At 45.5% G+C, this 25740-nt stretch overlaps 1 protein-coding gene across 1 annotated transcript in view; it reads left to right on the forward strand.

The window, feature by feature from the left end:
- The first annotated feature begins 74 nt into the window (after nucleotides 1–74).
- MGMT (O-6-methylguanine-DNA methyltransferase) overlaps nucleotides 75–25740 on the forward strand; it is a 281536-nt gene continuing 255870 nt past the window's right edge. The window contains exon 1 of the mRNA XM_023730061.1: nucleotides 75–124. The gene's annotated coding sequence lies outside the window, so the exon portion shown is untranslated. The remainder of the gene's footprint in view (nucleotides 125–25740) is intronic.

Here is a 25740-nt window from a genome sequence, read left to right on the forward strand (position 1 = left end):
GCGTCCTCGGCCCCGCCCCCGTCCCGCCCCGCGCCCCGACGTGCCGGGGCAGCCGGCTGTCTGCGCACTTTCATTGTGTGCGTCCAGCGTGCGCGGTTTCTCTGGTGGGCGCTTTGGCAGTGCGGTGAGTGTCTCGGTCGCCTCCCCCGGCAAAGTTCGGGGCTCTCCCTCGGGAGAGCGGGCGTCTGGAGCCCCAGGGACAGTCTCAGCGCCGAGTGGCCCTACGGGCACCCTCCCCTCGCTGTCGGAGCTGGGGGTGCCCCATTCCCACCCACCACCCATCCTGTGTGTGCTCACGTGTGCCCCAGGTGTGCCCAGGTGTGCATGGCTTTCTCCCGGCCGCGGGCTTGTGGACCGTGTTGGGCTGCGGTGACTGTGGCTTGGCAAGGGGGTCATGGTCTGGGTGGCCAACACCTTACCTTCGACGCTCTGCCAGGCCCAAGGGCTCGGCTCTCCCGGCCTTCTCTCGCAGCTCGCCTCCAGCAGACTCCGCAGTGTTCCATAGTTCCTTCTTGTTGGAGGCGGGCGGGAAAAGCAGCCAGTTCTGGGGTCTTCCTGGTTATCCTGGCTGGTGTTTGTATACATTAGGCCCTAATTGCACCCATAAACACTTAGAGTAAGCACGTGGCGTCTGAGCTATTTACGCTGGCACCCAAATCCCAGGTCGGTAATAATACAGCAGAGTAGTTCTAAACTATACGTTCCTCACTCAGGGGGTTCATCATTTTCTGAAATCTCACATGGATTTTGCTCTCAACTGCCTCTGCTTCAGAGCTGGCTCTCTGTCCTGGAAGGCGGATTGAGTCTGTGTTTGTTCAGCTTTTGCTTGGCTGGGTGGACAGTCAGTGGGGATGCTGTTTTGCCCAGAGAGGGGTCTCTACAGCTGTTTGTTGCAGACCATGAAGCTGCGGAACATAAAGAGCCAAGAGTTGAATTGGTTAGTTGAATATAAGCCCAAATGTCAACTCTTCCATTATCTGTTAAGTCAGGACCTCCTTGTCGTGACCCGGTCCCCATACGGATGATGGGAAAATGGTCCTTTTACCTTCATGCAGCCTCTCAGTGGACACAACACTGGGGCATGGGAGAGGGATAAAGAAAAGAAAGTTATGCACACTGTAGGAGTAAAAGGATTTTAGGGAAACGATGTCAGAAGTGTCCCCTCCCCCCTTGGTAGTATTGTATTGATTCATTATCAGAGTAGTTACACTATCAGAATATTTGTCTGGGCCTATGAAGCAGTTAAGGAGCCCTAGTGGTGCAGTGGTTAAGCGCTCTGCTGCTAACCCAAAGGTTGGCACTTCCAACCCACCAGCTGCTCTTCGGGAGAAAGATATGGCAGTCTCCTTTGGTAAAGATTTGCAGCCTTAGAAACCCTATGGGGCAGTTCTCTGTCCTCCAGCGTCTCTAGAGTCGGAGTCGAGTTGACAGCAGTGGGTTATAAAGCGGCTAACACCAGGTCAGCTTCCCCTAGGGCCTAGAGGCTGCCAGGCTTCTAGAGTCGGAGTCGAGTTGACAGCGGTGGGTTATAAAGCGGCTAACACCAGGTCAGCTTCCCCTAGGGTCTAGAGGCTGCCAGGCTTCTAGAGTCGGAGTCGAGTTGACAGCGGTGGGTTATAAAGCGGCTAACACCAGGTCAGCTTCCTCTAGGGTCTAGAGGCTGTCGGTAGCCCAGGAGACTTGGCCTTGTTCCATCAGGTGTTTTGCTTCTTCCTGGGGTCTGTCTCCAGTTAGACTTTGAATGTTTGAATGGCAAAGTGGAATCTCTTGTTGTCTCGGGATTGGAGGAGCCAGGCTTCAGGACAGATAAACTAAGGTGCAATACCCATTGCCATGGAGTCCATGCCGACTCATAGCGACCCTATAGGACGGAGTGGAAGTGCCCCATAGAGTTTCCAAGGACCACCTGGTGGATGTGAACTACCGCAGCCATAGCTCTTAACCACTACAACCGCTAGGGTTTCAGTAGTACCTGACAGTAGCTACAGTGGATTGCAATAGCTACAGTTAACTAATATTATTAGGTGCTGCCTTCTAAAGGCTTCACTGTCAGAGAGCAAGGTTTAAAGAAACAAAGCCCTAGGCACACACTTTTAACATCTCACTCCGGTCGGGTTGCTGAGGTCCTCAGACCTTCCTTTTCCTGCGAGAGAGAGGCTATGGCTCTGTTTTTGGTCTGCTTTGATGAGTTGGGCCTCACCTGGGCCTTCTCTTCCTCTCAGGCCCTCAGGCCCTTGCTCGCTGAGGCTGGTTTCCCTCCCAGGTGCCCCCATCACCACCTAGCCTGTCCCCCACGCAGGGAGGAGTGGGGAGGAAGGCTTGAGGAAGAACGGGCCCCTCCTCCATTCCTGTTCTCCAGAAACCAAAGCAATTTCTTCTCAGTATTTTTTTTTTTAGATAAACATTTGAAATTGTTTTTATTTTTCTTACTTTGCAGAGGACATTTAGGAGCCAGTGACTCACACCACCAAGACATTTCTCTTCTAACCGTCCATATGTGGACGTCAGCTCCCTTTTCAGTTGAGGGTATAGTCTCAGCTATGGAAAAGAATGGAAGCACAACAGTGTTTTCTGAGTTCTGTCTTCCTCTGCTCCTCTGTTCACGTTATTCTAGGGTGGTTTTTTCTCTTCACTTCTGACCTGCAGAGCTCCCTTGCTCCAGTGAGAAGCGTCACTTTCCCTGAAGTCTTTGACTTCCTGCTGGGTCTCTGGTCACTCCAGGCTTACTTGGGTCCTGGGTCTGAAAGCCCTGAGCTGATTGGGCTGCTGCCCATGCCCTCGCGAGCCTCTGTTCCTGGGAGAGGGAGCTTTTGATATGACTGCTTACTGCAAGAGCTTGGTTATTATCACACAACATTATTGTAAAGAAAACGTTGAAACAAAAGCTGAAGTGTTAAAAGCAGAGACTTAGAAACCCTGACATCACAGTGGGGAGACATCCGTATGATTGGAGGGCAGTGCCATGCTCAGCCTCTTCGTTTATGCTGCTGATAAATGAATTAGCCCGATGGCCCCATTCTCAGGGGAAGCTGGGGTGTGTGGTCTCCTGAGGGAGGTTGACCTGTGCAGGAGATGGGTTTTCCCGCTCTGTACATGCTGCAGGCCTGGCTTAGGTGCAGGTAGACGAATGTTCGAGACCCAGTGGTGTGGACTACGTAACATTTTGTGGCATGTCTGCTGGTCAGTGGAGCGAGTCTAGTTTTCTTTTGACTTAAAAAAGTGAGGAGTAGTAGAGAGCTTACATCAGAGGGCTGTGAGGTTTGGGGAAGACCAAGTATTAGCCTTGCATGAAGAGAATGACTCCATGAGTTGTCTAAGAAGAGGAAGAGGCCCATGGGTGGTGCACATAGTGGGAGTTTGAACTCACCCAGTGGCATAGCAAAGACCTGACGATCTGCTTCCGTAAAGAATACAGCCAAGAAAACCCTGTGGAGCACTTCCGTGACACATGGGGTCGTCATGAGTCAGAATCAACTCGAACGCAACAGGTTTGGTTTTTCTGGTTTAATAAGAGGGATAAATAATTTTCGTAACCTTTGAAGGAATCAGTGTCTCTGTCGAATGTGGCCCACATGCAGACGGGTCACGAGCCGTGTCTTGCCGAGGTGCTTGGAATCCCGGGTAGTTGCGCCCTCTGTGACGGTCACCCTCCCATGGTCTGCTTCAGCCATATAGCTAAATAAATAGGCCGTCCCAGGGGCTCCTGACACACAGGTGACACCCTTGGCCACGTGTTGAGTGCTGAAACTTGTTTTCAACACCACGAGTTGTTTTCAATTAGATTGGTGGCTTAGCAGTGGAGTGGGGGTCCCCAGGGAGGTCTCACGCCCTCCTCACCCCCAACTGCAGAAAACTCATTTGGCCTGTGATGCAACCGCTGTAAAACCAGCTCAGATTCTACAAAAACATTTCCTTAGAGTTGTTAAATTTGTCCTTGTGTGTGTGTGTGAGTATATAACGAGAGCAGCTGTGAGAGAGCCGTGAAGGCCTCAGATGCTCGCTTTCCTACTCCGAACATTTCCTTGTTAGAATAATTTCCTACCCGGAACACTTGTGAAGTCAGCATGTCTGCAGCCCAGGCTCGCTTGCCCGTTCCCCAAAGTCCAGGGGTGAAGCCGAATGCGCTGTCCACCAATGGCTCAACTCATAAAGGCAGGCGCTTGTTAAATCTATTTGTTTTTATTATAGACATCGATCTGCCAGTTGCAATAATGCATTTATGGACATTTTTCTGCAAGCACAGTGCTGGTGGCAGCTTTTACTGACAAATTGAGTCATATGGATGGGGGTTTTGAAAACTCCCCCTTTGTTGACAGATTGGACGATTCCAGTGCTGGATGTTTGGAAGATACCTAGTAGGACAAAGAGGGGCCAAATCTCAGGGCAAGATACGGGATGGGGCATTAAAATACTGACGTTTAATGAACAACTAGGAGTTTTTAAGTGTTAGCTGCATTTACTTCCCAGTCAGAGGGACTAGACATGGTGACCAAGGAGGCCGCCTTCCGATTCCCGCGCTTCTGCTGCTGTTTTCAGTCCCTGGGTGGTGAGAACGGTTAACACGCTCGGCTGCTAACTGAAAGGTTGGCGGTTTGAGTCCACCCAGAGGTGCCTCGGAAGGAAGGCCTGGTGATGTACTTCTGAAAGATCACAAACGTGACAACCCTATGGAACACATCTCCTCTGACACACATGGGGTCACCATGAGTCGGAGTTGTCTTGATGGCAACTGCCTTGGCTTTTTTCTCTTTGGAAAGCCCTTAGAATCAGCTGAGAGGTGGTGCTCCCCAGCTGAGACAGGCCTCGCTGTTCTCCTTCCAGAAGATTCCTGTCACAGCGGGTGTGATTCTAAGTGCCCCTCCGCGCAGGTCCCTGTGTGGATTGGTAACTCCTTAGAGATGTGTGAATCTCTTTAAAGTTCAAAGCTAACGTGTTACCATAGCGTGATAGTTTTCGGTTTTGTGGCTGTGAGAACAGATGCAGATGTTGCCAGAACTTTGGCACTGGTTTTGTAAAGAACCGTTTAGCGTGGACAGCCATGTTAGAGTCCACATGTGTTTCCTCTTGAGTTGCATGTGTTGCTTTACTCCCCGGATAAAAGCCTTTTCATGGCCTCCAGTGAGGTTTCACTTACATGGACACAACTGACTAAGTTTTTGTGGAACGGAATTGAGTTTTTATTTCGTAGGTGCCAGACTTGTGTGGGGGAGGAGCTGTGGGGGTGGTCCCAGCCAGGCCACCTGCTGGTTGGCTGACTTTGGGCAGATGCTAAATGGAGAGGGTCCCACTTACTCTGTCTGCCTGGATAAGTGTTAAGTGCGTGAAATCACAAATGTGATTCTTTTGTAAACTACGAAGCTCTGTGTGCATGCTCTTCTTGTTGTTCGCTGCCGTCAGGTTGGCTCCGCCTCATGGCAGCCCTGGCACGAGGGAGTGATACACTGCCCCGTCTCGTGCCGTCCCCCTGACCAGGTGTGGATGGGACCATTGTGCTCCACAGGGTTTTCATTGGCTGATTTTTGGAAGTAGATCTCCAGGTCTTTCCTCCTAGTCTGTCTTAGGAAACTCCCCTGAAACCTGTTCAGCATCATCACAGCACACAAGCCTCCACTGACAGACGGGTGCTGGCTGCGTGTAAGGTGCATTGGCCGGGAATCGAACCCAGATTTCCCATGTGGAAGGCGAGAATTCTGCCACTGAGCCACCGCTGCCCCACTACATGGATAGAAATCTGTGTTTGGAACTGCAGCCTCGTGGAAAGAGGAAACCGGAAAGAGGGCGAGGAACTGCCCAGAATCCTTGTTTTCCTCTAGTCCGATCAGAATCTTGTTTGAGGGGTTTACTCAGACGCGAAGGTCTTCGTTTGGGGCAGAGTAGCATGATGGTTAAGAGACAGACGGCGTCCGTGTGGACCTGATTCCACCAGTGACTGCTGTGTCCTTCAGTGGTCACTTAACCTTTCTGAGCCTTGGTTTCTCCAAAAGCCAGGAAATGATGTATCTGATCGGAAGTCTGTTGTGGGACATGACGCGAGAGTCCACATTTGGGACCCACCCGGCATGGTCAGCACTGAGTGACGGTGTAACAGTTGACCTTGGTGGAGGCAGGAGTGGAGATAGGGCTCTCTGTGATGGCGCTCCGCTCCCAGCGTGCTGATTCCAGCCCATCACGGACCTCCCTTGGGTCTGGAGCGTGATGAGGCTTCGTGCTGATCTGTGGGCTTTCCAGAATCCCCTTTTGTCCCGGAGGGTGCTGTGTGCTCGGCTGCCTGGTTCGCTTTCTTCACAGCGGACATTCCTGGGAGCTGCGAAGTGCCCGGCCTCAGCCTGTGCCCTGCTCAGGGGCCGTGTCCTGTAAGTTCAGACGCCGCTGGAGCCGCCTGCCGCGCTTGCCTCTCACGGGCCCGTGGGCACTTGCCAGTCTGTGACAGCCCAGACTCACTGTCTCCAGGAGCTGTGACATTCATAGTCTGGTAGATGAAAGAATGCCCTGAAGGATCAGAAATGGAGGGTGACACAGTGCCTGGCCAGGAACCACAGCAATGCCAGCACATGAGAGAATTTCCCACGTGTGACTGTTCATGCCACACACGTCAGGGAGAGCAGGGTCCATGAGGGAGGGCTTGTCGGAGATAGACAGTCTGCAGCTGGGTGTGTGTGCGTCTGTGTGTGTGCGCATGTGCGGGAAAATGGACCTTACTTCTTGGTGTCTCTATCCTCATATGGTCCGTCCTGGTAGAATTACTCATGTTCGGCAGGATTCCTGCCAGTGTGATGATGTTGATAACAATGCATGCACGGAAGGCGTGCCGTGTGTCGGGCTCTGTGTTTGTTCTTTATGTAAATCTTCTTATCAGACCCTCACGGTCCCCCCATGAGCAGTGTGCTGTTAGCGTCTTTGTTTTACGTAGGAGGAACCTGGGTCCCACGGGGTTTAAGTGACTTGCCCACGGCACACGGGATGTGACGACAGAGTTTCGTTTTTAACACAGATTTGTTTAACAACCCAGTGCAGGCTTTCAACCACTGCGCAGTGCTGCCTGTGCAAAGGTGAAGCTGAGAAGCTGCTTGAAATCCTTTTGGGAGTAAGATGGGGCATAAATATGTATGTACCTTTACGTTCATCTCTGCCATCCATCTGTAAGGGTATCATCCTGTGGTGGCTTATGGGATACTGGAACCTGTGTCATTGGTAATTCAAATACCAGAGGGGTCACCCATGGGGCACAGGTTTCAGCAAAGCTTCCAGACTGAGACAGACTAGGAAGAAAGGCCTGGTGATCCACTTCCAAAAATTAGCCAGTGAAAACTTATGGAGCACAACAGAACATTGACTTGCTTGCTTTGGACACGTCGTCAGGAGGGATGTGTCACTGGAGGAGGACGTCATGTTTGGTGAAGGAGAGGGTGAGCGAGGGCGAGGGAGACCCTCGGTGGGGTGGATTGGCACCATAGCTTCAGTGATGGACTCGAACATGGCGGTGAGGGCGAGGATGATGCAGGACCAGGCAGCGTTTCCTTCTGTTGTACGTTAGGTTGCCGTGAGTCGGAGTCAGCTTGAGGGCAGCTGTCTGTCTTAGTCCAAGTTTTCTGAACACCAGCTGTGATTAAGCATTGTCCTTGGCATTGTCGGAAGGACAAGCCACCCAACTCGGATAACATAGCAGAGGGCGGAATGCAGTGAGGACAGCATGGGAGCAGGGACCCTGTGCCGGGGGGGAGGGGTATCTTCACACACCCAGCACCAGAGGGGTGGGGGGAGCTCTGGGGCTTTTCTGCATCCGTGGGCCAGGAACCACCCGAGGCCAGGCGTGGCTGTAAGGTGGGCTGGGCCATTCCCAGCGGAGCAGCAGGAGCCTGGAACTCAGCCTGTGTGTAGTTCAGGGTGAGTCGGACATGGGGCTAGAAAAGAAGGCTGAAAAAGTTAAGGTGGGGCCAGCCCACAGAGCACCCCAAATGCCCCGCTAAGAGAGGATATTTGCTTCTCTCTGAGCTGTGTGGTGCCTTTGGGGTTTTGTGTGTGGGGACTCAGAGCATTGCTGCTTTCTAGAAGGTAGCCAGGATGATGTGGGGTAACTGGGGGCAGGAGGAAGGCAGGCCAGAGAGGGAGGGTAGAGGGAACAGGCCTGGCAGGAAGGGATGGTCCCCCGAGACCAGCAGTCCCTAGGGCTCCTGATTGCGGGGTGTGCAGGCAGGAAAGGGGGATGTCATTGTGAGAGAGACTGCCTGTGGAAGTATTTATCCTAACAAGAAGGAGATGGGCTTGGTGCATTTGCTTTCGGTCCCTGTAGGAAGTGTGGCTGGGAGGTCAGAGAGGAGGGCCTGGCTGTGGAAGAGTAAATCTGCAGTGTCTGCCTTGCCTGGTGCTTGGGCTCCGAAGCAGGTAGATTGCCTTGTTTAACTGTTCATTCGGGCAGAAATGTCAGCGGGGAGGAGTGGGCTTCATTAACAGCGCTCCCCACCCCAGCCTGTGCTCCGCGGGGGGCAACCTGTATTTCCTGCAAAGAGCAGTAGAATCCTTAGGATAAAACTGTCAAGTATTAGGTGTGCAGCCACATCAGAATGCAGACTAAAAATAAATAAAGTGTGTGCTTAGTTTCCTTAGATAAAGGGCACACGGTGCCTTGCCGGTGGGCCGGCCTCCGAGCATGTTAGAGCAGGTGATGGACGGTTATCCCTGTGGTGGTCGGTGGGCCAGCAGCTGCTTACCCAGGGCCCTCCTGGTCAGGCTCTTGCCCAGGCCTGGGCTTACAGCATTGCGTGAGACGGAAGCCTTGTCTTCAGGGAGCCCCCATTGCGGCCGGGGAGACGGGCCTGGGGCACGCTGTCAAGAAGAGAAACTGAGGTGGAAAGCCAGGCAGTGTTGAGTGGTTGAGGATCGTTGGAGGAGGCCCTTCTGAGAAAGGGCTTTTAAGTGGAGACGTGAATGCTGAGGGGTGGGCCTGCCCAGGAACATATGGGGGACAAGCGTTCTGGGTGGTCCTGGGGTGGTCTCGAGATTGGTGTGCTGGAAGGACAGAAGGACGGAATGAGCTGAAATCAGTCAAGATGGGGTTGTTTTGCCGCCTGGCTTTGCAGGCTTTGGTAAAAGGTAAAAAAAAAACAAACAAAAAGCCAGCTGTCACTGAGTTGGCTCAGACTCAGGTGACCCCGTGTGTGTCAGAGTAGACCTGTGCTCCACAGGGTTTTCAGTGGCTGATTTTTCAGAAGTCGATCACCAGGCCTTTCTTCTGAGGCACCTCTGGATGGACTCAGATCACCAGCCTGTCGGTTAGCAGTGAGTGCATTAACCACCCAGGGACTCTTTGGGAAAAGCTAGCAGTGGTTACCGCCAGAGCTCAGTAGGAGAAAGCTTCGTCGGCCCCACGTTCTGAACGTGTCACCTGTTAAAATCCTGGCCGTGTTCCTGGGCAGCGTGTTTACTGGATGACGAGGGATCAAACGAGGAAGTGTGTAACGCCCTTGGCTCCGTACTCGATAGGAGTCAGCCTCTGCATGCGGCTGCTCCGATTGGTAAGACTATCAGCACTCAAGTGGAAGGACCCTAGAATCATGGGCTACAAAAAGACAAAAAACCAAAAAAACCAAACTCGTTGCCTTTGAGTTGGTTCCAACTCATGGCAACCCTACAGGACTGAGTAGAACTGCCCCATAGGGTTTCCAAGGAGCACCTGATGGATTCAAACTGCTGATCTTTTGGTTAGCAGCCATAGCTCTTAACCACTACACCACTAGGGTTTCATGAAAAGACAAGGTATCTTGTATTTCCCGAAGTGACTGAGTTTAGCGAGCTCTCCTCAGAAAAGCTCTTGCGTGCTGTTCTTTGTTGTGCAGAGAGATTTCTTCCCGTAGCCACGTGCGGGCGTTAGATTAAGCTGCTGAGTCAGATGGATGTGGGACTCTGCCAGAGTGTTTCTGATGAATGCGGTCTGTGCACCGACCCCAGCCGCCTGTCTCCAGGCTGGGCCCCCTCCAAGGGGCAGGTGCTTGAGAAAAGGAGGAGACCACAGCCCCAGGAACTGAATTCCCATGGGTCTGGCTATCTCCGTGATACTACGTATGAAATCTGTTGTAAGAACCGTCGCTTAGAACGCATGTGCAAAACCTGTAAACCTAACCCATTGCCATCGAGTTGATTCCGTCTCATAGTGACCCTGTAGGACAGAGTAGAACTGCCTCATAGGGTTTCCAACGAGCAGCTGGTGGATTCAAATTGCTGCTGTTTTGGTTAGCAGCTGAGCTTTTAACTATTTTGCCACCAGGGCTCCAAAACAAATGTGTAGACTCTAAAATTAATTCAAACCAAAATCCAGTTGTCATTGAATCAGCCCTGACTCATGGCGACCCCCTGTGTGTCCAAGTAGAACTGCACTCCATTGCGTTTTCGGTGGCTGATGTTTTGGAAGTAGGTCTCCAGTCTTTCCTTCCGAGGTGCTAACTGAAATATTGTAAGTTGAAGTTTGGATGGACCTCCAACGTTTTGGTTAGCAGCGGAGCATGTTGGCTGCATCACCCAGGGACTCTAAAATTGTTAATATTCTTAAAATCAGCACTTCCTGCTCTTTTGGACATGATGATCACTGTGGTCCTTTTCTGCCCAGCAGGAGGACTGGCTCTCCATGAGCCTTTGGGTGACCAGCGGTGCCCTGGACGTGGGACTTCTGGTGCTAGCAGTGGGAAATTCCTGACAGACTGGGAAGGTTGGTGGCCCACTGCTCTCAGCCCCGTGACCTCCGTCTTCCCTTAGGGCCAATCACACTTGGCTTGGTTTTCTCTTCTACCCATGTTATCTGACATCTCTTGATGTTAGACTTCTGTGTTGTAAGCTCTCCTCCAAGGCCTGACGTGTGGCCCGTACTTGATGAAGGGAGACCCGGCAAAGCCCACTGAGCACTGGTGACGTGCCAAGGAATATATTTCCCAGGCACCACGCTTGATGGGGTTTGTGTATGAAGTTGGAATTTGGGGATGAGGATAACTTTGTACTCAAAGTATTAAAACGTCATAGCCCTACTTTCAGGTTTGTCTCTTAGCATCCCAGAAGGCGTAGGGGTGGATAGGTCAGGAGTGAAAGAAAGTGGAGAACAAACAGAAACCTAAGTCTTATTACCAGGGACCCCCATGGTTGCAGGAATGAAATATGGCAGGCAAGGCCAGAGACACCCACAGGGCAGGTGGACTTCATCTTGGCGCTTGGTGGGCATGTTCTCATAAGCTGTGGAGGCCCCGAGGCCCCGATGGGGACAAGAGAGGTAGGGAGGAAAGAAGGTGCCAAGGGTGGGCTGCCTGGGTTCTTCAGCACCTGAGAGGGATTGGAGATCCAGCCTGGAAATGCTGGCAAGGACTGGTGGGTTGGTGGGTGCGTGGGTGGGTTGGTGGGTGCGTGGGTGGGTTGGTGGGTGCGTGGGTGGGTTGGTGGGTGCGTGGGTGGGTTGTTTGGTGGGTTGGTTGTTTTCTTGAGATTGAACAGTGCAGCCTCTGATACTGTCTAGATCAAGGAACAGCCTATGGTAATCGTGTAGGACACCGCTAGAATTCTAAGAGCCAGGCAGTTTGCTACTTTTTGTGCTAGAGCGTCTCCATTTTTGGAGATCTCTGTTCAGTCGGGGACCTAACAAGACATTCTCCCTGGAAGGCTGCTGGTCCCCACCTGCACCAAATTGGCCAGCGTTGTCAACAGTCAGCATACAGGGAAGCAGCAGTCAAGAACTCAGACAACGTATTGCATTGGGCAAATCTGCTGCAAAAGACCTCTTTACAGTCTTAAAAAAAATAGATGTTACTTTGATGACTGAGTTGCACCTGATCCGAGACATGGTCTTGTCAGCCTCCTCATATGCATAAGGAAGACCAAAGAAGACTTGATGCCTTTGAATTATGGTGTCGACAAAGAATATTGAATATACCATGGACTGCCAAAAAAAAGAACATACCTATCCTGGAAGAAGTATAGCCAGAGTGCTCCTTAGAAGTGAAGACGGCAAGACTTCATCTCATATACTTTGGACATGTTATCAGGAGGGACCAGTCTCTGGAGAAGGACATCATGCTTGATAAAGTAGAGGATCAGCGAAAAAGAGGAAGACCCTCAACAAGATGGACTGATGCAGTGGCTGCAACAATGGGCTTAAGCAAAACAATGATTGTGAGGATGGCACAGGACTGGGCAGTGTTTCTTTCTGTTGTACGTAGGGTCTCTATGAGTCTGAATGGACTCGACAGCAAATAACAACAGTATATGTATAGTGAAAAAGGAAGACAGAAGAATCGTTGCATTCAAACTGTAGTGTTGGCAAAGAATGTTGAATATACCATGAACTGCCAGAAGGACAGACAAATCAGTCTTAGAAGAAATACAACCAGAACGCTCCTTAGAAGTGAGAATGGCAAAACTTTGACTTGCTTGCTTTGCTTACATGTCATCGGAAAAGACGTGTAAATGACATCATGTTTCATAAAGTGGAGAGCCTGTGAAAATGAGGGCCACCCTGCACGAGGTGGATTGACACAAGAGCTGGAACAGTGGCCTCAGACTTACCACTGATGGTGAAGATGGCACCACACCAGACGTTTCGTTCTGTTGTACGTAAGGTCGCCGTGAGTCAGAGCCGCCTTGACTACGTATAATGGGGGAAGTAAGACGAGGTGGTTAGATTTACTTCTGCCCAAGTCACCAGTTTGTGCCATGGATTGTAGACCTGCAGAGTGTGCCAGCTCCCTGGGATCTTCAGGATTGTTACAAAGAAAACTCCACTTGGCTGAGTGGATCTTGTCATTATGGAGGCCTGGCCCTGGCCCTCGGTGGCCCTTGCAGTGCAGGCTGGTGTCCTGTCCCTAGAATCCCACCGGGGGGAGCCACGCTGTGGCAGGAGGGACACGCGAGGTCCCTGCTGGTAAAGCCAGGGCCCGCCGTGAGGCAGTGCGCCGCGTCGTACATCGTGCTAAATATTTCAAGTGTGCACTCATTTATTCATTTATTTTTTAGCACAGCTCGGTTGCTTGTTTAATTCCACAGTGAGAGTCTCTAAGAATATGATTAACCTTGAGGGTCATCTTATAATGTAATTATTAATGATTGATTCTGCTTATCCTTGAAATCAATAAAAGAGGCGTAATGGCCTGGTACAGAGTTGGGCTCGATTTCTTACATTCCGCAAACATGACTCTGACAACAGTAGCATCGTTTTATTACCCAGAACCTGTTTGAGGATCTGAAGCGTACGATTAGTTTTCTATAATTATTGTGATAGGTAGCGTTCCTTACGTGACTTATGTTAATATGGCAAATGGTGCTAACATCTTCTGCCACCACCGGTTAGGGTGGGGACATACAGTCATTGATCTTCCTGGGAGTGCTGCAGTGTGAAAACAGTTCAGGCTGTTTGAAGTATATTTTACAAGTGTGCATTGGGCCTTTGGGATGTTATATTGAAAAACCCAATTGTATAGTTACCATGGGAACCCAATTAGAATAGATTGCTTGATTTTTTTTTTTTTTTTTGTCTTTCATCTTGACCAAAAATCTGATGTATTTTAAATGTTTTCATATGGAATTGTCTTCACATACTGACTTGCTGTGACAAAGGATCCCCGCCCTCCCATCCAAGCTGTAATGGTGTAAGGGTCTCCAGTGGAGCTTCATGAGGAAGTCTCCTGGGGAGACTTAATCAGATTTTTGTAGGGAAGTTTGTACAGGTGAGTTGGTGGAGGAGATTGTTGTGCTGTCACGTGCTGTCGAGTCGGTTCCTACTCGCAGTGACCCCGTGTAGAACAGTGAAGCACCGCCGGGTCCTGTCCCGTCCTCAGCATCGTTGCTGTGTTTGAGCCTGTTGTTGCAGCCACCGTGTCAGTCCATCTCCTTGAGGGTCTTCCTCTTTTTCGCCGACCCTCTACTTTACCAAGCATGATGTCCTTCTCCAGGGACTGGTCCCTCCTGATAACATGTCCAAAGTATGTGAGACAAAGTCTCGCCATCCTCACTTCTAAGGAGCATTCTGGTTGTACTTCTTCCAAGATAGATTTGTTTGTTCTTGCAGTCTGTGGTATATTCAATATCTTGGCCAGCACCATAATTCAAATGTGTCAGTTCTTCGGTGGTGGAAAGCAGTGAGAAAATATTGGAAAATGAACGTTTTCCTGTAATGGTAGGCAGAGACCCTCATGTTCATCTGGTTGCCTTCTGGACGCCAGCTTGAGAACATGGGTGTGCTCTTCTGTTCTTTCTGAAGTTTGCAGCTGGCGGGGGGAATTAGGTTGCTAAAAGAGGACCTCAGACTCTGAGGGGTAGAGATAGCAGGTAGAGTGGGGGCAAGGACTCAGGACTCTCTCCTCTATGCCAGGGGCTCCCACATGGTTTGGCGTCAGAGCCTTTTGCACTCTTAAAACATATTGGGAATCCCAAAGAGCTTATGTAGATTTTAATCTATCGATATTTACCTTATTAGAAATTAACACGAGGGATTTAAAGATGCTTATTAATTCATTTTAACAACAATAGATTGATTATATTGTAGCATAAATAGCATGTTTTTCTGGAAAATAACTTTTTTCCACAAAAAAGCAATCAGTGAGATGAGTGATATTGGTTTGTACTTTTCTAATCTTATTTTCTTAAAAAAATAATTGTGGTAAAATATACGTAACAGAATCTTTGCTGTTTTAACCATTTTTAAGTTTACAGTTCAGTGACGTTAATTGCATTCACCATATTGTGCACCTTTCACCACCGTCTCATTTCCAAAGGCTTTTCATCACCACAAACAGAAACTCAGTCCCCCTTCAGTAATAACCCCATTTCTCCGTCACCTCAGCCCCTGGTAACCACTCAGAAACTTCTGCCTCTGCATGTGCGCATGCTTGTTGTTTCCCGTAGGTGGGATCGTATGGTGTTTGTCCTTTCGTGTCTGACTGCTCCCGCTCAGCGTCATGTCTTCAGGGTCCGTCTGCGTTACAGCGTGTGTGAGAACTTTGTGTCTCCTTACAGCTGAACAGTATTCCATTGTACGGATATACCACATTTTGTTTATCCGTTCCTCAGTAGGACACTTGGGTTGTTTTCGCCTTTTGGCTATTGTAAATATGCTACAGAGAACACTGATGTACAAGTATCAGTTTGAGTCCCTACTTTCAAATCTTTGGTGTACATACCTAGGCATGGAATTGGTGGGTCATATGGTAATTGTATGCTTAACTTTTGAGGAACCTCCAAACCATTTTCCACAATAGCTGCACCGTTTTACATTCCCACCAGCAATGCATGAAGGTTCCCATTTCCCCGTGTCCTCACCAAAACTTGTTATTTTCTGTTTTTTTCTGGTAATAGCCATTCTAGTGGGTATCTGGAAGTGGTTTCCCTAATGATTAATGACAGTGAGTATCTTTTCATGTGCTTATGGGCCGTTTGTTTATCTTCTTTGAAGAAATGTCTATTTAAGTCCTTTGTACATTTTTAAATTGGATTGTTAGTCTTGTCTTCTTGTTGAGTTGTAGGAATTCTTTATATATTCTGGATATTAAAACTATATCAGATATATGGTTCTTAAATATTTTCTTTCATTCTGTAGGTTTTCTCTTCACTTTCTTGATAAAATCCCTTGATGCACAAAAGTGTTAAGTTTTGGTGAAGTCCAGTTTATTTGTTCTTCTGTTGTTAGTGCTGTTTGTGTCCTGTCTATGGATCCGTTGTCAAAACAAGGTCTTGAAGCTTTGTTCCTGTGTTTTGTTCTAAGCGTTTTACGGTTCTCATTCTTACACTGATGTCATTGATCCATTTGAAGTCAGTTTTCACGTGTGGTATAAGGTAGGGGTCCAGCTTCATTCTTTGCATGTGGAGGTCCAGTTATACCGGCACCATTTGTTAAAGAGAGTATTCTTTCCCCATTGAATGGACTTGCACCCTTATTGAGAATCAGTTGGCCATAGATGGATGGGTTTATTTCTGAACTCTCAATTCTATTCCATTGGTCTATATACTGTTACCATACTGTTTTGATTATGATAGCGTTTGAAAGTAGGAGTGTGAGTCCTCCTACTTTGTTCTTTTTCAGGATTGGTTTGACTCTTTGAGGCCCCTTACAATTCCATGTGAATTTGAGGATTAGCTTTTCTGTTTCTATAAGAAGGGCCATTGGAATTTTGAGATGGATTGTGTTGAATCACTTTGCGTAGTATTAACACTTTAATAATATTAAGTGTTACAATCCATAAACATGGGATGTCTTTCCATTTATTTGGGTCGTCTTTAATTTCTTTCAGTAATTCTTTCAGTGTACAAATCTTTCACTTCCCTGGTTAAATTTATTGCAAGGCATTTTATTTTTTAGATGCAATTGTAAATGGGATTGTTTTCTTAATTTCTTTTTCAGTTTGTTCATTGCTGGTGTGTAAGAACACAACTGATTTTTGAGTGTTGATTGCACCCTGTGGCTTACTAGCTCTAGTAGCTTTCTTGTAGATCCTTTGGATTTTCTGTATATAAGATCACGTTGTTTGTAAATATAGTTTTACTACTTTTCAGATTTGAATGCCTTTCAAATCTTTTTAATGTCTGGATTAATAGGAGACAGCTAGATCTTCATGTCTGCTTTTGCATTCAGTCTGATTCAATGTGTCTGTTGCATTGTGGAATATGAAACCTTATCTGCATTCCATTAGAATCCATCGGTGTGTCTTCTTGTACTTTGAATGATTTTTTAACATCATTCATTGGTTCTTTGGGAAATACTGGTTCACTGTGTTATACAGGTCTTCCAATGTTGACATGTTTCCTAATGCAATATTTAAAAAAATCGTAGCTGTTAATAGCACCACCTTTCTCATCAGAGAAGCCTCTTACTTAGTATTGGGAAGCTGTCAAGCTCATGGTGATGGATCCAGGATTTTTAAAGTTCTCATCTTCACTTGAAAGCTCTCACTTTATCATTAACAACAAATGCTGTCAGTTGTTTTACTTGCGGCAACAGACACACTTTGTTCATTTTTGAGAAAATGTCTGTCAGATACCCAAGTCTGAATAACAATAGTTTGTTAGTCGTTCATACAAGTAAAACGTTTGTCCTGTGACAAAATTAGTTAGTTTATCTCGAATCTCCAACAATCACGCCAGTGCTTTTCCTCCAGACAACTGCGATTCTTGAGTGTGCATGGGAAGTGCTATTAAAAAAGGGCAAGATTTAAAGAAGTTAATATTTTTTACTGCTTCATCAGGACATTCTTAAATGAACTTGGCTTTTTTTTTTGAGTGTTTGGCCATGAAGCGTACAAGGATTGTGTATTTTGGTGCCACTGTCTTGGTTCTTGCTAAGTCGTTTTACTTGCTGTTGCTTTTCGATTATGTTTTTCTCTGTTAAGTGTGATGATAGCTGTAGGCTTTTGTAGATGGGCTTTGTCACATTGAGGAAGTGTTTTTTCCTTTATGCTGTTAATATGGTGAATTATATGGATTGGTTTTCATATGTTAAACCAATTTTGCATTCCTGGATAATCCCCACTTGGTCTTGATGTGTTATTATTTTCATATATTGCTGGATTCAATTGGTTAATAATTTGGAGGATTTGCATGTCTGCGTTCATGAAGGCTATTGATCCGTAGCTTTCTTTTCTTGAAGCATCTCTTTCTGGTTTTGGCATCAGTGCAATCCTGGACTCATAAAACGAAGCCTCTTCTGTTTCCTGGGATTGGTTGTATAGTGTTGGTGTTGTTTCTCTAAACGCTTAGTAAGATTTACCATTTGGGATTTCCTTGGTAGTCAGAATATTATCTACAGATTTAATTTCTTTAATAGCTATAGGGCTGTTCAGGTCATTTACATCTTAAGTGACTTCGGTAATTTATGTTTTTCAAGGAATTTGACCATTTCATCTAAGTTGTTGAATTTTTGGCCTAAACTTATTTTAATATTCACTTATTAATCTTTTAGTGTCTGTAGGATTTTTAGTTATGTCCCTGCTTTTATTTCTGAGATTAGTAATTTGTATTTTCTCAGTCTGACTAGAAGTTTATCCATTTTCTTTTCAGAGAACCAACTTTTGTAATCATTGGTTTTGTCCTTCCGCCCCACCCGTTTTCTATTTCATTGATTCCTGTTCTTTATTATTTCCTTCTTTCTGCTTACTTTGGGTTTAACGTGCTTTCTGTTTGTAGTTTTGTAAGATGGACTCGTAGATCATTGAGTCCTCTCTTCTTTTCTCACGTAAACATTTCATGCTAAAAGTTTCCTCTGAGTACTGCTTTGGCTGCATCCCAGACTGAGGATGTTGTGCTTTCACTTTCATTCAGAATGATGTATTTTCTAGTTTCCCTTGTGATGTCTTCTTTGAGGCATGGTTTCTGTAGAAGTATGTCACTTCATTTCCAAGTATTTGGAGATTTTCCCAGTATTTTCTGATACTGAGCTCTAATTAAATTAACTTGTGGTCTGCCTTGGTGGATGCTTTTATGCGTTTGAAAAAAAAAGTGTATTCTGCAGTTCTTAGGTGGAGTGTTCTTTTAATGTCAGTTAGCTCAGGTTGGCTGATACTGTTCTTCAAGTCGTCTGTATCCTTACTGATTTTCTGTCCTCTTGTTCTGTAAGTTTTTAGGAGAGGAGGGCTGAAATCTCCCTCTATAATTGTGGGTTTGTTAATTTCCCCTTTTGGTTCTACCAGTTCTTGCTTCTTCTCTTTCAAACTATTATTAGGTGCATACCCCTTCAGAATTCTGGGTAAAGTAACCCTTTTCCCCTTATGAAATGTTCCTCTTTAACATTGGTAATATTCCTTGTTTTACAATTATTTTTGTTTTATTAATACAGCCACTTCAGTTTTCTTTTGGTTAGTGTTTATATGGCAAATGGTTTTCCATTCTTTTTAGCCTATCTTTGCCATTATATTTAAAGTGTGTTTCTTAAAGATAGCATACAGTTGGGTCTTGCTTTTTTAAAAAAAAATCTAGTATGACAATATCTTTTTAAAAACTATACTGTTTAGACTATTTACATTTAATGTAATTATTAGTATGACTGAATTTAAATGTACCATCTTGCTGTTTGTTTTCTGTCTGTTCTTTTTGTACTTTAGTCATTTTCCCCTTTGTCCTGCCTTCTTTTGGATGGTTTGAGTGTTTTTTATGATTGATTCCAACTTTAAATTTTATTTATAGTATTGGCTTATTAGCTATCTTTCTTTCTCTTTATTGATTGCTTTAGGGTGTATAAAACACATATTTAACTTATTGCCTACCTTCAAATAGTATTATACCCCTTCATGTACAGTGTGTTGTTGTTATTAGGTGCTGTCGAGTTGATTCAGAGTCATAGCGACCCCGTGCGCAGCAGAACGAAACACTGCCCGGTCCTGCGCCATCCTCACAATCGTTGCTGTGCTTGAGCCAACTGTTGCAGCCCGTGTGTCAGTCCATCTCCTTGGGGTCTTCCTCTTTTTCGATGACCGTCTACTTTACCAAGCATGATGTCCTTCTCCAGGGACCGATCCTTCCTGATAACATGTCCAAAGTATGTGAGATGTAGTCTCAACATCCTTGCTTCTAAGGAGCATTCTGGTTGTACTTCTGCCAAGACAGATTTGTTAGTTCTTTTGTCAGTCCGTGGTATATTCAATATTCTTCGCCAACACCACAATTCAAAGGTGTCAATTCTTCTTCAGTCTTCCTTATTTATTGTCCAGCTTTCACATGCGTATGAGGTGATTGAAAACACCATGGCTTGGGTCAGGCGCACCTTAGTCCTCAAGGTGACATCTTTGCTTTTCAACACTTTAAGGAGATCTTTTACACCCAGTTTGCTCAATGCAGTGCGTCTTTTGATTCTTGACTACTGCTTCCATGGGCATTGATTGTGGATCTAAGTAAAATGAAATCCTTGACAACCTCGATCTTTTCTCCGTTATCATAATGTTGCTTATTGGTCCAGTTGTGAGGGTTTTTGTTTTATATTGAGGTGTAATCCATACTGAAGGCTGTGGTCTTAGATCTTCATCAGTAAGTGCTTCAAGTCCTCTTCGCTTTCATCGAGGAAGGTTGTGTCATATGCATAACGCATGTTGTTAATGAGTCTTGCTCCAGTCCTGATGTCCCGTTCTTCTTCGTGTAATGCACCTTCGTGGATTATTTGCTCAGCATACAGATTGAATAAGTATGATCAAAGGATACAACCCTGACGCACACCTTTCCTGACTTTAAACCACGCAGTATCACCTTGTTCTGTTAGAACAACTGCCTCTCGATTAATGTACAGATTCCTCATAAGCACAATTAAGTTTCCTGGACTTCCCATTCTCTGCAGTGTTATCCATAATTTGTTATGATCCACACAGTCAAATGCCTTTGCATAGTCAATAAAACACAGGTAAACATCTTTTTGGTATTCTCAGCTTACAGCCAGGATCCATCTGACATCAGCAATGATATCCCTGGTTCCATGTCCTCTTCTAAATCCGGCTTGAATTTCTGGCAGCTCCCTGTCGATACACTGCTGCAGCCACTTTTAAATGATCTTCAGCAAAATTATGCTGGCATGTGATATTAATGATTTGTTCGATAATGTCCACATTCAGGTGGATCACTTTCCTTGGGAATGGGCATAAATACAGATCTCTTCCAGTTGGTTGGCCAGGTAATTAACTGTCTTCCAGATTTCTTGGTGTAGACGAGTGAGCACTTCCAGTGCTTCATCCGTTTGTTGAAACATCCCAATTGATATTCTGTCAGTTCCCAGAGCCTTGTTTTTCACCAAAGGCTTCAGTGCAGCTTGGACTTCTTCCTTCAGTACCATCAGTTCTTGATCATATGTTACCTCTAGAAATGGTTGAACGTCGACCAGTTCTTTTTGGTGCAGTGACTGTGTGTTCCTTCCATCTTCTTTTGATGCTTCCTGTGCTGTTTAATATTTTCCCCACAGAACCCTTCAGTATCGCAACTCGAGGCTTGAAGTTTTTCTTCAAATCTTTCAGCTTGAGCAATGCTGAGCGTGTTCTTCCCTTTGCACATTTCATCATAATACTTAACAGTGTAGGAACCTTAAAACAGTTTACTTCAACTTCTTTTGTCCCATTTTTTTTGTGATATTCATTATTTACATTTTACTTCTACATATGCTCAAAGCTCCACAACATATTGTCATTATTGTTGCTTTATGCTGCCAGTTATCTTTTAGCTAGATAAAAATAGAAAAAAGTCAGCTTTTTATGTGCATGTTTACCATTTTTTTGGTGCTCTTCATTCCTTTGATAGATCCTCATTTCTATGTGGTATCCTTTTTTGTTTTTAATGTGTAAAGAACTTCCACGAACATTTTTTGTGTGTTAGTCTGCTTGTGTATGAGTCAGTTCCCTTTTAAAAAAAACCTTATTTTACCTTTATGTTTGAAAGATCTTTTGCTTCTTATAGAATTCTAGGTTGACAGTTTTTTTGTTTTTTGTTTTGGCTTTTCTTGGGCTTTAAAGAGGTTCCATTGGATCTTGGCTGGCATAGTCTCTGTTGACAAGTTTGTTGTCATTTTTTCCTCCCTCTGTAGGTAACATGTTTTTTTCCCTTCCCCTGTGGCCACTTTTAAGGTTTTCTCTTTATCACTTGTTTTCAACAATTTGATGATGGCGTGCCGTGGTGTAGTTCTCTTTATGTTTGATCTGCTTGGGTTTCATTGAGCTTCTTGCATCTGTGGGTATAGATTTTTCATCACATTCAAGAAAATATCAATCAGTATTTCTTCAAATATTTTTTGCCCCTCTTTCTTTTGCTGGCTCTAATTGCATGTGTGTTAGACTGCTTGTTATTGTCCGTCATCACAATGATGTTCTGTTGATGTTTTTCAGTCTTTCTTTTTGGTTCTGGATAGTTTCCAAAACCTTGTCTTCAGACGTTTTTCTTACGATGTATCTAATACGTTAACCCCATCAAGTGTATTTTGCACTCTAGATACTGTGTTTTTCATGTCTAAGTTCCATTTGTGCCTTTTTTTATATTGTCCATTTCTCTCATCGTGTTCATCTTTCCCTCTACCTTCTTGAATACGTGGAACATATTCATAATGGCTGCTTTAATGTCTTTGTGTTTCCTTGTTTAGTCAACTCTGCCATTTCTGGGTTTAGTTCTATTGAATGGTTTTTCTTTTCGTTGTGAGTTATAGTTCCCTGCTTCTTTGTATGCATGTTAGTTTTTAATTGGATGCAGGACATTGTGGATTTTGATGCTGAGTGCTAGATTGTGTTGTATTTTTACAAAGAATTTTGGACTTTGTTCTGGTGCAGGTAAGTTACTTGGAATAATTGGATCCTTTGGAGACTTGCATTAAGCTTCGTTAGGGTGGATCCAAAAGAGGGTGTAGTCAAGGGATAATATACCCTTACTACTAAGGCAGTCTCCCTCCTGAGATCTTTATCTGTTGAGTGTTGTATTATGAGGTATTTCCAGTCTCACTAATGAGAACATGAACTGTTCCCAGCTTTTTTTTTTTTTAATTGTACTTCAGGTAAAGGTTTACAGAGCAAATAGTTTCTCATTAAACAGTAGTACACATATTGTTTTATGACATTGGTTAACAACCCCACAACATGTCAACCCTCTCCTTTCTCGACCTTTTTTTTTTTTGGTGAAAATGTACATAGCCAAAGATACACCATTTCAAAAATTTCTACATGCACAGTTGAGTGACATCGACTGCACTCTTCCATGTTGCCAGCTTTCTGTGAGCTTCAGGAATTACTCGGCCGGGTGCTTTCTGGTGGTCTTTCTTTGATCTCAGGTAGTTTCTTCTCAGGTGTCTGTTGCTCAGTAGTTAAAGACTCAGGGGGATTCTTTCGCCAATTTCTGGAGCTCTCTCTCTCGGAGTAGGCCCCTCGTCTTTGGTACCCTGCCTATATCGGCCTCTCTGAACTCTGATCTTTGTCTCCTAAATTTAGGGAGACTACTGGGCTTAGTTTGGGTTCTTCCTCCTCTCTGAGGCCTAGAAACTCCCTTGGGCTGTGTGCTGGGGTAGTTGTAGGCTCATCTTGCTTCCTTTCTCTCAGGGACTGTAGTCCTGTGCTGTCTGTTGTCCAATGTTTTGGAAACTGTTTCATATAATTTATTATTTTGTTTTGGTTGTTTAAGATAGCAGTCTCAATTTAACTCCTGTTACTCCGTCAGGGCTTGAAGTGTGATACCCCACGTGTTTGGATCTGAATTAACAAAAGGAACACGAGTTTTGTTTAAAGTGGACCAAGACTGCTCACGTTACAAGAAAATCTTCTGAGCCCCAACAGCAAGCGTTTTCCTGGAAGGGAGCAGACAAAAAGCTTCATTGACTATTCTTTAATGATGTTTAATTTATTTATTATGATCCACCACGAATTTAAAGAACAACACATTTCAAGGATGCTTAAAGATTTTTTATCTTTCTTGGGCTTTATTATAGGTAGGTTTTTTTTTTTTTTGGTGACTGAAACAGAGTGAAAGAAGAAAACTAATTTACCTTCTAAATTTAGGCACAATTTTACCTAAATAAAATTTTGCATTTCCTGTATACATTTTTGGAGCCCTGGTGGCACAGTAGTTAAGAGCTGTGGCTGCTAACAAAAAGGTCGGCAGTTTGAATCCACCAGCTGCTTCTTGGAAACCCCGTTGGGCAGTTCTTCTCTGTCCTGTAGGGTCACTATGAGTCAGAAATGACTCAACAGCAGTGGGTTGTTGGGTTTTACATGCCTTTTGGTCGTTCAGCTCATAGATAGTCTTTCCTTCCCCTTCCTGTTGTTTTTGGGGTTCCTAGGCCCGCTGTTTGCTTCCTTCCCTCTACCCTTGACTGATTGGCAGAATAAAGTGGTGGCTTAGTGGACACTGAGTCAGGCTGGGTGGGTTGCAGTCCTTCCTCTGTCATTTATTTTCGTGATCTTGAAAAAGTTACTTCAAAACTTTCTGTGCTTCAGTTTCCCCACATGCAAAATTGAAATAGCAATGATACTATTTCCTGATTCTTATGAGCATTAAGTGAGCTGATACCCGTAAAGCGTCCTGACTCCAAGTAGGCGCTCAATAAATGTTGATGTTGTTCCTACAGTGTTGGGAAGCAGGCTGCCATTTCTGTGAACGTCTGTGAATATGGAGATGTAAAACAGGCACCCGTGAAGGCCTGAGAGGTTTTATCTAAAGTTGTTAGATAAAATGTGGCCGAGCTGGATTCTGCCTCAGGCAGCCTGGCTCCAGGACTCACGACCCTGACCGTTTTGTATCCAGAGAGCCCAAGCTTCAGTACAGAGATGTACTGTTTAGTACGTGGGTTTTGTGACAGCTGTTTTGGCTGACAGTTTTTGTTTCTTTCCTGATTCTTGGCCGTATGTAGTTGGTTAAAGTTGCCAGAGAACCAGGTTTGCGTGCTGACCTTTTCTTTCCTTTTACTTTCTTTCTTTGTCCTTAAAAGTGTGTCTCCTGTAAATAATGTGTATACATTAAAAACCCATTGCCGTCGAGTCAATTCTGACTCGCAGAGACCCTGTAGGACAGAGTAGATCTGCCCTGTAGGGTTTACAGGGCTGTAATCTTTACAGAAGCAGGCTACCACATCTTTCTCCTGTGGAGCAGCTGGTGGGTTCGAACCGCCAACCTTTCAGTTAGCAGCCAAGCACTTAACCACTGTGCCAACAGGGCTCTGAGCATTAGGTCCCCCTTTTGCATAAAGACAGATTACATACTTTCCCCTCTCCGTACTGTTTGGAAGGGGATACCACCTCCATGGGGAGAGGAATTTGCCTGAGGAAGACACTAAAAATGTAAAATAGGCTGAAATAAGGAAGAATAAAGGATTTTGTTGGAAATCAGCTTGTTTCATACTATTTAAGTAAAATAAGACAGGGCCGAAACCGCACATCGATGCGTCTCAACACTGTGCCATTTTCCTTTAACCAGGTCTTGAATTCCTGTCAGAATTAGAAATTTAAATTTTCAATTCAGTTTTCTGTTATACGTCATTGCTATTTGTAGATGAGACTAATTTCCCTTTGAATTCATGATACAAATAAAGTAATTTAGAGTTATAGACCCTCTGGGTGTAGGCAAAATAAATGTGGTACTTAATGCTGGAATCCGGCATCATTTTTCTAAGAATCTTAAGATACCTACTCAGTTAAAAGTGGGTTTAGTTATTTTAGAAACTATAAGCAGTCATTTGGTAAGGAGGTGCTTGGTTTTATTTGTTGTAAATTTGTTGTAAATATTTGTATTAAAGTATAGTACCTCTGTACCCCATGGATCCCAAGCTTTCATAGGCCAAGTGCTCAGAGACATCCTCCGCTGGTCTTCACTGACAATGACTCATTACGGATGATCAATGACCTCCTGGACTTTTAAATTCCTGTTTGTGTGCAGAGGAGAAAATCCTCCTCTCTTTGAGAGGCGATCCTCCAAAATTCTGGCCCTGTTTTATGTAATCCTAACCCGACACTGTATGGCATAGTCAGAGGGGGAGAAGTGATAAGGCGACAATGCTTTGCCTGTCAAATGTGTATGGAATCTGGTCTGTGGTAGGCTTATCTCTTCCAACCAGGATTCTTGTCCCCTTTTTTTCGGGAAAGCGTCTCCACCTAGTTAAAATGGCATGGGAACTTCATCAGAATCGAAGTTCCTACAGAAATAGCCCTGCATCTGGTTGGCACACAGACGGTAATGACATTCCCAAAGAATTCGCATGACAGAGTTTGCGCCTTCCCCAGTGTCCGGCGGGCTGGGGGCGGGTGGCAGCTGACAGGATGGACGCTGCGCCATAAATCCCGGATCGCG

This window comes from Trichechus manatus, unplaced genomic scaffold (genome assembly GCF_000243295.1).
Source record: "Trichechus manatus latirostris isolate Lorelei unplaced genomic scaffold, TriManLat1.0 scaffold00031, whole genome shotgun sequence".
Lineage (NCBI taxonomy): Eukaryota > Metazoa > Chordata > Mammalia > Sirenia > Trichechidae > Trichechus > Trichechus manatus.